The sequence below is a fragment of the Panthera tigris genome, chromosome C1, assembly GCF_018350195.1.
Source record: "Panthera tigris isolate Pti1 chromosome C1, P.tigris_Pti1_mat1.1, whole genome shotgun sequence".
Classification (NCBI taxonomy): Eukaryota; Metazoa; Chordata; class Mammalia; order Carnivora; family Felidae; genus Panthera; species Panthera tigris.
The window spans coordinates 41,624,917-41,638,564 of NC_056667.1; the positions used below are offsets into that span (position 1 = coordinate 41,624,917).

The 13,648-nt window shown below is 37.5% G+C and overlaps 1 protein-coding gene across 2 annotated transcripts in view; it reads left to right on the forward strand.

Annotated features, from left to right (window-relative positions):
* The window catches only part of ZFYVE9 (zinc finger FYVE-type containing 9), a 214,321-nt gene that overhangs the window by 67,848 nt on the left and 132,825 nt on the right, over positions 1 to 13,648 (forward strand). For both annotated transcript variants that reach the window (XM_042997157.1, XM_042997158.1), the window contains exon 2: positions 7,544 to 7,649. The gene's annotated coding sequence lies outside the window, so the exon portion shown is untranslated. The remainder of the gene's footprint in view (positions 1 to 7,543; positions 7,650 to 13,648) is intronic.

Sequence of the window (13,648 nt, forward strand, 5' to 3'; positions counted from 1 at the left end):
TGGAAAGAGCCCAAATGTCCATCGGTGGATGAATGGATAAAGAAGATGTGGGATGTGTGTGTGTGTGTGTGTGTGTATGGAGTATTATACATGTATATATGGAGTATTATATATATATACACACATATATATACATATATACATATATAATATATACACATATATACACATACATGTGTATATATAGTATATACATATGTAAATGGAATATTATACATATATATGTATATATAATATATAGTGTGTGTATATATATGTATATATAATGGAGTATTACTCGGCAATCAAAAAGAATGAAATCTTGCCATTTGCAACTATGTGGATGGATCTAGAGTGTACTTTGTTAAGTGAAATTAGAGAAAGACAAATATCATAATGACTTCACTCATATGTGGAATTTAAGATACAAAACACATAAACATAAGGGAAGGGAAGCAAAAATATAAAAACAGGGAAGAGGACAAAACATAAGAGACTCTTAAATATGGAGAACAAACAGAGAATCATTGGAGGGGTTGTGGGAGGGGGGATGGGCTAAATGGGTAAGGGGCATTAAGGAATCTACTCCTGAAATCACTATTGCACTTTATGGTAACTAATTTGGATGTAAATTAAAAAAATAAAAAAATAAAATACAATAAACAATAATTATTATCTCTTTTGCTTCTGGGGATTGGCTGGGATCAGCTGGGTGGTACTCAGGGTTTTCATGAAGTTGTAGTCAGACAGTGGCTGGGGCTTGCCTGAGGTGTTTGCTCCTCTTGAGGCTTGTTCATATATGTAAAGGTTCATGGGCAAAATCATCTACATGTGGCCTTTCCATGTGGTCTCTCTGGTATGATAGCTGGATTCCACGAGTGAGTATCCCAAAAAGACCAGGCAGAAACTGTGTTTTTGTGACCTAGCTTTGGAAGTTTTGCTCTGTTAGTTAAGGTAGTCATGAAGGTCTGCCCATGTTTAGAAGAAGGGAACATAGATTTCACCACTCCTGTAAGAAGATCATGTGGGATGGGAGATAATGTAGCAGCTGTCTTTGCAAATACAATCTGCCACACCTAATTTGAGAGTCTTGGATAGGGAACAAAGAAAATTACTTTGGAAAATTGAATGCAATTTTGTACATACTGAGTTCAACTCCTTGTCAGACTTACTGGTGGAAATGTTAAAAAGTTTGGTTACTAAGCAGATACTGAATTTGTTCTATGGTAAATAGTATTAATCAGAGCCAAGATAGGAAACACTATTTAAATGAGAACACTTTCTAGTTTATCCTTGTTTTCTTCTTCTATTTTAACCTGTGGCCAGGATTTTGGGAATGACAGTCTTTTCCCTATTTAATAGTGGTTTGACATAATGATTTTTTGACTTTAGGTTCATTCTAAAGCAATACACATTTAGTAGAAACCATACTTCAGATTTTGAATTTTTATTCCTTCCCAGGCTTGTAATATGTGGTATGATATTCTCTTGGGATGCTGGGCAGCAGCAGTGAGCCATGGCTGCCAGTCAGCCATGTGATTGCAAGGATAATGAGCCAGTACACTTACAACCATTCTGTACCTATTCAACCATTCTGTTTTTCACTTTCAGTACAGTATTCACTGAGTTACATGAGTTATTCAACACTTTGTTATAAAATAGGATTTGTGTTAGATGATTCTGCCCACCTGTAGGCTAATGTAAGTGTTCTGAGCATTTTTAAAGTAGGCTAGGCTAAACAGTGATGTTCAGTAGGTTAGGTGTATTAAATGTGTTTTTGACCTAATGATCTGTTCAACTTATGTTTAGTTTATTGGGACATAATCCCATTGTAAGTTGAGAAAGATCTGTATTACCTTCATACATCTCTTCTGTTATAAACATGTCCATACAAGGGCTTCCTATAAATCGCTTGCATTTTAAAAAATGTTTATTTATTTTGAGAGAATGTGAGCTGGGGAAGGAGGAGCAAGAGAGAGAGAGAGAACCCTAAGCAGGCTCTGCACTGTCAGCACAGAGCCTGATGTGGGGCTTGATCCCATGAACCGTGAGATCATGACCTGAGCCAAAATCAAGAGTCAGGCGCTTAACTGACTGAGCCACCCAGGCATCCCAATCGCTTGCATTTATTTATTTATTTGTTTGTTTATTTATTTATAAATGTTTATTCATTTTTTGAGAGAAAGAGAGACAGAGCATGAGCAGGGGAGGGACAGAGAGAGAGAAAGGGAGACACGGAATCTGAACCAGGCTCCAGGTTCTGAGCTGTCAGCACAGAGCCTGATGTGGGGCTTGAACCCACCAACCATGAGATCATGACCTGAGCCGAAGTCTGATGCTTAACTGACTGAGCCACCCAGGCACCCCTGCATTTTTATATTTTAAACATCAGTTTTATTCCTGTCATTTTCCTTATAGGTTTATTTTTTTTAAACTTAGTTTTTAAATTTTCAGTGATTCTTCTTTCTCTCTTTTCCCATATATAATTAAAATTTAATCCCAGAAAAGTAATCGTCCAGAATCCTTGTTTTTTCCTATCCTGTTACATTTTCAGTTTTCATAGTCAAAGGTAAAAATTTAAGTAGCATGGGTCTTAGTAATTGAAATTCATGTATCTTCAATTCTCTTTTCTATTATTAACAAATAATAAATAGGGGCACCTGGGTGGCTCAGTCGGTTGAGCCTGACTCTTGACTACAGGTTAGGTCATAATCTCACTGTACCTGAGATCCAGCCCCATGTCGGGCTCTGTGCTGACAACGTGGAACCTGCTTGGGATTCTCTCTCTCTCTCTCTCTCTCTCTCTCTCTGTCTCTCTGTCTCTCTGTCTCTGCCCCTCCCTTGCTCTCTCTCGCTCACTGTCTCTCAAAATAAATAAATAAATGTTTAAAAAAACAGAAATAATAAACATTCATTCCATGAAAAATTAGGGCTACAGAAGATTGAAAAAAATGTAAATCACCCGAACACTACCGAGAGTTTTTGTATTATATTTTAGTGTATATTTCTTAAGACTTTAAGGTTTTGGGACACCTGGCTGGCTCAGTCAGTAGAGCACATGACTACTCTTGATCTCAGGGTTGTGGGTTTGAGCCCTATGTTGGGTGTGGAGGTTACTTAAAAATAAAATCTTAAAAGAGACTTAAAAACTTTCCCGAAACATGGGGAATTTATAAAATTTGTACATTGGGGTGCCTGGGTGGCTCAGTCAGTTAAGTTGGTTAATTAAATAAATAAATAATTAATTAAAATAAATAAATAAATAAAATTTGTACCATTAAAATGGCTGCTTTCAATTGACATTTAGATTTTTTCCCCAATATTTAACTATTTTAAACACCAGTCTAACAGTTAACTTAGTTTATATCTTTTCTCTTTATCTAATTATTTCCTTGAGGTAAATCTCTGGAATGTAATTGTTATGTCAAAGGGCCTGTGTTTATATAGTAATGATCAAATTTCCCAGTTATTGCACCTGGCTTGCTCAGTTGGTGGAACATGCGACTCGTGATCTCCAGGTCATGAGTTCAGGCCCCATGTTGGGTGTGGAGCCTACTTAAAAAAAAAAAAAAATTCCCAATTATTTAAATCCTTGTCACTTTTTTTTTCCTCTTCCAGTGGAGAATTTCTCTGTTTTTGTTTGTCTCTTGCATTTACTTACTGTCTCTTTTTCCCACAGTACACACATCCATAAATATTTATTAGGTAGGAAGAAGTCTTCATCATGAGATTGATTACTTAAATATGGACTTCATCAGTCTCAGTGAAGACAGTCCTTGTTCTCAATGGACTGACAGTTCATTGGGGGAGGTAGACGGGCATACTGACAATGTAAATTAATTTGGTAAGTGCTGCCATTAGTAGAGAGCATGCATGACACGAGCATAGGGTGACTCTTCTAAAACAGGCTACAGAGAATCAGGGAAGGCTTCCCAGGTTGAGTTGAGAGTGAGTTTGAGTTGAACCTTGTGGTAACGCAAATTAGCTAGGCAAAGAAGAGTGGCAAAAGTGTCTCAGTATGGGCATAGAGCATGCAGTGAGAGAGAAGTATGATAAAGCGTCTCACCAGAAATTGGGTATTTTTGTATGATTGGAGCTTAGGGAAGTAGTGGAGAACAGTTTGGAAAAGAAGCAGAGACCAAGTTCTGAAGGGATCTATATGCCATGCTAAAAAACCACACTTCATTCTTAGGGGAAGGAGTAAGGGGATTTATTCATTAGCTAGAAAAGCACAGTCAATCTGGGTAGTAGTTGTGACAAATGAAGACCCATCACTGACATCCAGATGTGTCTATTAAGTAGGTGACATAGGAAGGGGATAAGGTGAGAACTGATGAGGGCCTAAAATAAGGCAGTTGTAGAAATAGAAGGAGGTAGATGTAATTAAGAGCTTTTTATTTGGAATCCTTGCCATGGGAGGTGTGTTATATGCTATACTTAATTAAATCATCCTGGATATTTTGAATACCTGCTATATGACAAGCACTGTGCTGGGGTCTTGGGATAAAAGTAAGAATAAAAGAGTTTCCTGCCTTGAGTGGCTTATTGTTATGTAGAGTGCAGCAGATTGCAAAGAGAGAAATTACCATGTAATGTAAAACATGTTGTAGGTGTAAGTACGTTATGAGAGCATAGAGAACTAAGCAATTATTAATTTCATATTAGGAGGTGACATTGAGCAGAATCTTGAAGTTCTGAAGTTTTTTTCCTGCATATCTTGAACTGTATTTAAGGCATTTTATATTGTATTTTATGTGGTATATCCATCCACTTACAAAACTTCTTTTGTTCCTTCCAAAAAGCAATTACATAATGCCAAAAGACAGTGAAAAGTCTTCTACCATAAAGTGTTCATTCTGGTAAAAAAGTACTAGATAACCGTTTCTTATCTGGAAAGCATAACTGGTTGCTTGTCTATTTATCTTTCCCTTTGTTTTTCTAAACTATTTCTTAGTTTGTTAGGACATTGGCAACTTTTAAGGCTACTTTTGAGAAAGAATACAATATTGTATTCCATTATATGTCAGTTCTCAAAGATAAGAATAAAGACTTGTGGCTAAATAGGAAGGATTGCCCCCCCCCACCCCTTATTTTTTGTCTTCCTAAAACTGCACTGAAATGATAGGAAGAAACAACAGAAAAGGAAAACAACAGTGGATGGGAGCTTTCAGTGAATGAAAAAAGTAAAGAAAGGTCTTAGAACTGAAGAAGCAATAAATTGTAGATGTGATGAGAAGCAAGTCTACACCCGCACAGAACCTTAGAGAAACTTATGGAAGTTCTAGGGATCTCTGAAGGCTTAGGTGAGGTGTGGTGCTGAAAACAGAAATTGGTTGGTAGTCTGTGCAAGAAGTGGTTAGTTATGCTGGTATTCTGTCCTAATTATGTAGCTAAGTAACGTTATCCTTGTCCTGCAGGAGACAAAAAGTTTATTTTCTGGAAGAATTGAATTATGAAAGCTTTGCATTAAGAAATCCCAGACATATCAAAAGGTAGGAATAGGTGCAGGGTTGAAAGTAGGTTGACTAAGGGAAATGTAATGTGAAGTCATAAATGTAAACTTGAGAACAGTCTCCATCTTGTGTGAGTTTCCTCTAGACACATTTAAGCTCCTTAGGGGAACACAGGGAGTTAGACAGTTGGATTTAACCAGACTTGAGGCTTTGCCAGCTGAGGCTAAAGGTCAAAAGAATAAAACTCTAGAAGAACAACCTGTGATGTTTGAGATAGCTACATAATATTATTTGGACTTGCCTCACACATGACAATAGATACAGACATACAGGATTTAACTTGGAGTCTATAGAGTTAATTTTATTTGTTTAAAAAAATCTTCAGTTAGGTAGATATTAGAGGAGAGGATCTTACTTTTGCCTCATTCATTTTGACTTTGGTACTTCTACTTGTATAATCCTTTCCTACTTCTGATGTGATTTAGTTCTTTGATAGATGTAAGCCTGGTTCTTAGCATCAACAGCACTTCTCATTTAGAATTTTAACAAATACATATTTTTTTTCAAGTTTTCAAGATAGGAAAATTTCTGTCCCTTCCTTCCTTCCTTCCTTCCTTCCTTCCTTCCTTCCTTCCTTCCTTCCCTCCCAAGTTTATTTATTTATTTAGAGAGAGAGTGGGGGAGGGGCAGAGAGAGAGAGGGAGAGAGAAAATCCAAAGCATGCTCCCCATTGCCAGTGCAGAGCCTGACATGGAGCTTGAACTCATGAACTGTGAGATTCTGACCTGAGCTGAAATCAAGAGTTAGATGCTTAATCAACTGAGCCACCCAGGTGACCCTCACCAGAGATTTTCATTCTCTCTCTCTCTATATATATTTTTTTAATGTTTATTTTTATTTTTGACAGAGAGAGAGAGAGAGAGAGACAGAACATGAGCAGGGGAGGGGCAGAGAGAGAGGGAGACACAGAATCCGAAGCAGCCTCCAGGCTCTGAGCTGTCAGCACAAAGCTGGACGCAGGGCTCGAACTCACAGACCGCGAGATCATGACCTGAGCTGAAGTTGGACACTCAACCAACTGAGCCACCCAGGCGCCCCCATTCTATATTTTTTATTGGTTTCTGGAAACTTGAGTTTTCGGCTTTTTAAAAATTCTCTTATTTTTTAATAAGTACATTATTTTTACATCAGATAATGGAATTGCATTTACAATAATGCCAGAAAAATTTCTTTTAGTGCATATTATCTTTAAAATTAAGCGATGTTCATTAGATCATCTCTAAGATGCTTTCCTGTTCTGAAATGCTATGATTATATGTTTGATATTTTATATGGGTAATATGAGATTCTTAATTTTATTCGGATTACAATTACCAATCTTGTTCAAGACTAAATTAGGCTCCTAAAGATTTTCAAATCTTCTCTAAACAGCTACAGAAGTATTTAAATTGGACTACTGTAACTTCATGGATATTGTCATATATTCAGAAGAAGGAAATAACATTTGAGGAAGCTTTGAAAGCTTTGTCTTTTGCATACCACTAGTAGTAAGGATAATGTTGGGCTAATAGATCCATTGCTTCTAAACAATGGAGGAAGACTAGAATCCTAAGAGACTCCATTTGGAGGAAAACGGTTGTTTTGCAATAAAAATCTCAACAGGAAGCCTCTGAATCTCAATTTAAGAAATCTGTATGTACAGAAAAAAAAAAAGACATTCTAGTGAAGCAGCAGTTTTGCTAGCTTTGGATTCTCGGAGGGCTTATTGTAATACAAAATAATTGGTATTTTTATGAATTAACAGAGTTAAAACCATTGGGTAGAAAGTGCCTGCCTCTGAGGTTTTATTTTGTATTATCCACTGAAAATAAAAAATATTCGAAAATTCTTAACTGTTTATGCAGCGTTTAACCTTTGGCCTTCTTAGACAGTAAAATGTGTCTGCTGCATTTCATAGTGGCCAGGTCTTTGAATCTGAAGATGTAATTTATTATTTAAGCCCCATAGCTTTCATTTGTCTGGCTGTGATAGGTTTATATGAAGAAAATTAGGGCTTATTGCTTTAGCAAATATAATGAGCAATGTGTTTTGTTTTGTTTTTTTTTCTTTAGGATCAAATAGGGCATACTGAATCAGCAGGACTGGCTGGTGGTGCAGCAAGCATCATGAGTAAGCACAGGGAAGTCTGTCCCTTATCACGTGTGTAAGGGGAAAAAGGTAAGAAAACCAATGTTCTATTTCTGTTAGAGATTGAACTTAAGAAAACAGCTAAATCTACAGAAAATAATGCTCATGTATATATGCTGCTTGCTTCATTTATAACATTGCCTCTTGTTAAATCAGGAGTATAGTTTTAAAAAAAGATTTGACTTAAATCCAGAGGAAGGGTATTTTAAAATTACTGTTGAATTATGTCAAAATTCTAATTTTTCTGCCAGTGCTTGGCTTTTTCCTTTTAGAGTCAGCTTCTACTTTGAGCATAAAAAGGTAATTTCAGCATGAAAAAGAACACGGATTTGAACAATATTGTTGGTAGAAAAAAAAAATAGTGATATATCTATCCAATTAATTTTATTTCTATTTCTTAGTCATCATGTAAGAGCAAAGCAATTAAAGCTAATTTTGGGGCAGGGAAGCAAATATAGATTTAATTACATTATTTTATTTTGTATTTTTAGACTAATTGTGAAGAGCAATAATTTCCAGCAGAAAATTGGAAGTATTCCACTAATTTTTGTAGAGCAGGAATCATTGATTTTTTTTTCCTGACTAGGAATCATGTTTGATTTCTTTTAGGTCATACAATTACTTAAGGGGCTGGAAATGGTAAGGAGGGTTGAGGATGTGTGGGTGAGATGAATTTCAGAAACTGATTATACCATTCACTAATGGCATGTTGCATACTCTGGCTGAGTTTAATTTTCCATGTAAGCTTTAAGAATAGAGGCATGAGTCTGACAGTGTGTGATAGCAGAGTGAGCTCCTTTTCAGTTGAGAGTGGAGTAGAGAGGCCCTTAGTTGTTAGTGCCTTCCTCATCAAAACTTCTGGGCCTACAGTTGGAAGGGTATTTCTTATACCCTAGCCACCTCATGTAGAGGCATAAGAAGGGGGTGCTGGTTTTTGCTTTTACTGGGCAAGATCTTATTCTTCAGGCATTACCTCTTTAGGAAGTTTTCAACCTACTGAAAAAATTATCAACAATAATAAAAAATAATCAGTGGTAATCAATTATTAGAATATTTGTCACAGTAGCCTACCCTACCTCCCAAATACATCCCTGCCTCAGTCTGATTTAGCTTCACCTCTTCTTTGGCTCCATAGCCCTCAGGGCATATATCAATTAGTACGATGTTTTATATTTTAAGTTTATTCATCCATCTCCTCTATGAAACATTAGGCACCTTTAGGTCAAGGACATTGTCTTATTTTTTTTTTAAGTTTTATTTATTTAGGTAATCTGTACATCCAACGTGGGTTTCAAACTCATGAGTCCAAGGTCAAGAGTCATATGTTCCTCCAACTGAGCCAGCCAGGTGCCCTAAGGACATTGTCTTATTTGTCATTATAATCTAATGACAAGGACAGTGCCTGATACTCCATAATGTTTGGTGCATAGATGTACTCATGTTCATTTTAATTAGTATATGGCATAAAGAGGAAGTACCAGTGAAGGAAACAAAAGGAGCAATCAGATTAGTGCTATAAAAGTGGAACCCCCTAAGGTTGATTCAAGAGAATGTCCAAAAGGACTATGGTCAATAGAATAAAAAAGAAGAGGTCCAGAAGCGCAATGCCAAACAAAGAGGTCCTCAGGAAGAAAATGTACAAAATTAAGTAGTTCTATTTCTTTTCTTTTCTTTTCTTTTTTTAAAAAAAGGTTTCTTGATGTTTATTTATTTATGAGAGAGACAGAGCATGGGCAGGGGGAGGGGCCGAGAGAGAGGGAAACACAGAATCCAAGGCAGGCTCCAGGCTCCGAGCTGTCAGCACAGAGCCCGACGTGGGGCTCGACCTCATGAACCATGAGATCACGACCTGAGCCGAAGTCAGATGCTTAACTGACTGAGCCAGTCATGTGCCCCTATTTCTTTCTTGAGATATACATGTATAATATTTAGTGACTTCTATTTTGAATAAGACATGGATGCTTTTATAAGAAGGCAGGTAAAGAATCCTGACGTAGGGGTGCCTGGCTGGCTCAGTTGGTGGAGCATGGGACTCTTGATCTCAGGGTTGTGAGTTCAAGCCCCACATTGGGAGTGGAGCCTCCTTAAAAAAATAAAAAAAGAATCCTAACTTCACATTTGTTATTTATTTTTTAAATGTTTATTTATTTTTAAGAGACAGAGACAGAATACAAGTGGGGGAGGGGCGGAGAGAGAGGGAGGGAGACACAGAAACTGAAGCAGGCTCCAGGCTCTGAGCTGTCAGCACAGAGCCCATTGCGGGGCTCGAACTCACAAACCGCGACATTGTGACCTGAGCCAAATTGGACGCTTAACTGACTGAGCCACCCAGGTGCTCCAGGGTTTAAATCCTCTGGGATACCCAGCTTATGCAGTGAGAAGACTGCCCCTCTCCCAACCCCTCAGGAGACCGCAGGGTTTTCTTTGGAAGATGAAACTAAAGATGCTCAAGACTTGAGGACATTAAACATAACTGACGAGGGATCGGGAACCATACATAGTGAAAGCAGGAGGATTAAGAGAAATCCTTTATACTGAAAAGTGAGACCCTTCCCCCTCACTCCTTCCTTTACTTTTCTTTCAGAAGGTAATTGCCTAGTATTATATCTCTCTGTACCCCCTTGTAGGAAAGTATATGAGCCTTCTCTAAAGTCTAAAGAAAAGACCCCTCTATACTGACATTTAGAGGTCTCCCAGTGAAGTAACTATGTTCCCACCTGATCACCATGCAGTGGAAGCCTCCTGGTTGAGAAGCCAGACATGCAGAGCTTCCAGTTGGCTTTAGTACTTCATTTATTCAATAAATAGGCATTTGGGGAGAGCCTCCAAGGGGAAAGAGAACAAAACACAAAAGTACAAAAGAGGAACTTGGAGGAAAATAATACAGGAAATAGAAAAAAGTTTGAGGAAAAAAGCCCAACAAACTGTAGGTAATTAGTAAATGCACCAGAGAAGTTAAGAGAAGAGATAAGAAAAGAAGTTATATGCATGAAATAAGATGACGTAAAAATCATTAGAAAAAGAAAGTGCTCTGGAAATTAAAAATATGATAGACACTTCTGGTGTATTTAAAAAATTTTATAAACTATCTTAAGCTTATAGAAAAGTCACCTACAAAGAACTTTTTTTTTCTCTGAACCCTTTGAGAATAAGTTGCTAGTGCATGATCTTTGAAACTGTGTTTCTAGCAAAGAAGGACATTCTCCTACATAACCACAATATATTAATCAAAATCAGCAAATTAACATTGATCCATTACCACCAACTAATTCTTAGATCTTATTCAGGTATTGCCAGATGTACAAATAATGTCCTCTGTATCAAAAGGATCTCGTTTAGAGTCATGTGTTGCAGTCATGTCTCTGTAGTCTCCTTCTGTTTGGAACATTTCTGCAGTCTTTGGCTTTTTTGACTTTGACACTTTTGAAGATTGCAGACCAGTTATTTTGTAGGATGTTCTTCAGTTTTGGTTTGTCTGATGTTTCCTTATGACTAAATTCAGGTTATGCAGTTTTGTGGGAATATCACAGAGTGGTGCTGTTTTTGTTTTTAAATTAACGCATTTTATTTTTTTAAGAGCAGTTTTAGGTTCTGGTGCCTGAGTGGCTCAGTTGTTAAGCATCTGACTTCAGCTCAGGTCGTGATCTCACGGTTCGTGAGTTCAAGTCCTCCCACATCAGATGCGCTCGAGTTTTCGACTGAGTCCCGCTTCTCTCTGTTTCTCTCTACCCCTGGGGGATTCTCTCTCTCTCTCTCTCTCTCTCTCTGTCTGTCTGTCTGTCTGTCTCTCACTTTCTCTGCCCTCTTCTCACTTGCACCCCCCCTCAAAAAAAATGTAGCAGTTTTAGTTTCATAGCAAAATTGAGCAGAAATTAAAGGGAGTCCCCACCCCTATTTAGCCTCCCCCAGTATTGACATTGCTGTGTCCTTTTTCACTGCAGCCTATCAGAGAGCACAGATTTCCATTTGTCCCATTACTGATGATGCTTACTTTGATAGCTGTGTAAGGTGATGTCTGTCAGGCTTTGCCTCTGAAGTTACTCTTTTTTTCTTTGGTAATTAGTAAATATTTTTGTAGAGAGGAACTTTGAAGCAATGTAAATATCCCCTTCCTCATCACACTTGGGATTCATTTATTCATATTGCAAGGATTCATGGTTCTCTTTTTTATTCAGTGGGTTGTAATCCATTGCTATCATTATTTATTTTGATTCTCTGATTTAGCCTGTGGGAACTCCTTCAGGCTGGTTTCTGTGTCCTTTTGACATGTCTCCATTATTCTTGGAGTACATGTTTGCTTTCCAGCATGCAAGATATTCAAGGCTCTTTTTTTTTTAATTGAAATATAATCACATACCATAAAATTCACTCTTTTAAAGAATATGTAGTCCAGGGGTTTTTATATATTTATAGAGTTATGTAGTCATCATCACTGTCTAGTTCCAAAACATTTTTATAATCCCAAAAAGAAATCTCGTATCCATTAGTAATCAGTTCCTGTTTCTCTCCAGTTCCCCCCAGCACCTGACAGTCACTAATTAATTTTCTATTTCTTTGGATTTGTCTATTCTGGACAATCCATACAAAAGGAATCATACAGTATATAGCTTTTTGTGTCTCCTTCTTTCAGTTACCTTAATATTTCCAAAATTCATTCATGTTGTAGCATATAGCAGCAGTACACCATCTATTTTAATTGTCCTATAATATCCCATTTTGTTGATATACCATACCACACTTTATTTATCCATTTATAAGTTGATATATATTTGGGTTGTTTCCACCTTTTGGCTTTTATGAATGATGCTGTGAGTATTCATGAATGAGTTTTTGTGTGACTGTATTTCCATTTCTCTTGGGCATAAACCTAGGAGTGGACTAGCTATGCCATGCGGTGTAACTTTTTGAGGAACTGCCAAACTATTTCCCAAAGTTGTGACATCATTTTACTTTCCTTCTAGCAATGTGTGAGAATTCATATTTCCCTATATCCTCATCAGAGCTCTTGTATTTTTTCTACTCCAGCTCTGGAATCAGCCATTTCTCCATAGAACCCTGCTTCCTTTTAGTGGATAACAATACTTAGATACCAAATCTGGTGCTAGGTACATGCTCATTGCTACTTGGATTAGAGATGGAGATTTGCTGCTCTAAGATCCTCTCTGCAGAGAGCTAAAGCAAGTGCACACACACATACACACACCATTTACATCTATATCTATTGCTATAAGTGTCTATGTTTATTGAGGTCTATGAGTTCATACTGATATCTCGAATTCCAAACCAACACTGCAGGGTTCTTTCTGGCCTTCACTTTGTGTGCATTTTAACTCCCTTCTCTAATAGTGAGAAACCTTGCCCTGGTTGCTCTTCATGTAGTCAGTTATTTGATCTGTCTCTGCATGTAACCAGTCTCCTATCACTGTCTCCTTCCCCTGACCCTTCTTATCCTGCTCAGGCTCTGACCTGCCACTCTGGATTGTGCTCTTACATCTCCTCCTTACCTCTCCTGCATGTGGTCTCTTCTTACTCACTTGGGCTCTGACTCCCCATCCCCTTCATGTAGATGCCTTCCTCGCCTCTCTTGGGTTCTGATACCCCACCTGGGCTGTCCTTCTGCATAGACAGCTTTCTTACACTGTTGGGTCTCTGACATCTTATGTTGGGCCACCCCAACACAAGGACATCTACTTTACTATACTTGGGTTCTGACTCCCCCTTACACAGATGCTCTCTTCATCCTGCTCCTATGTCTGTTGAATTTTTAATAACTTTTTCTCTTTCATTTTTATTTTTTTCCAGCTTTTTATTTTGTAGTAATTATAGATTCACATGAAATTGTAAGAATAGTATAGAGTCCCAGTGTACCCTTCATTTCCCCGGTTTTTCTCATTGCTTACATATTATACATAATTACAGAAAACATAAACTAGGAAATTGACACTTGATTTTCCATTCATCAGTTGATAGGTATCTGGTTATTCCCACCTTTTGGCTGTTGTGAATAAAGCTGCTGTGAGCATATTCAT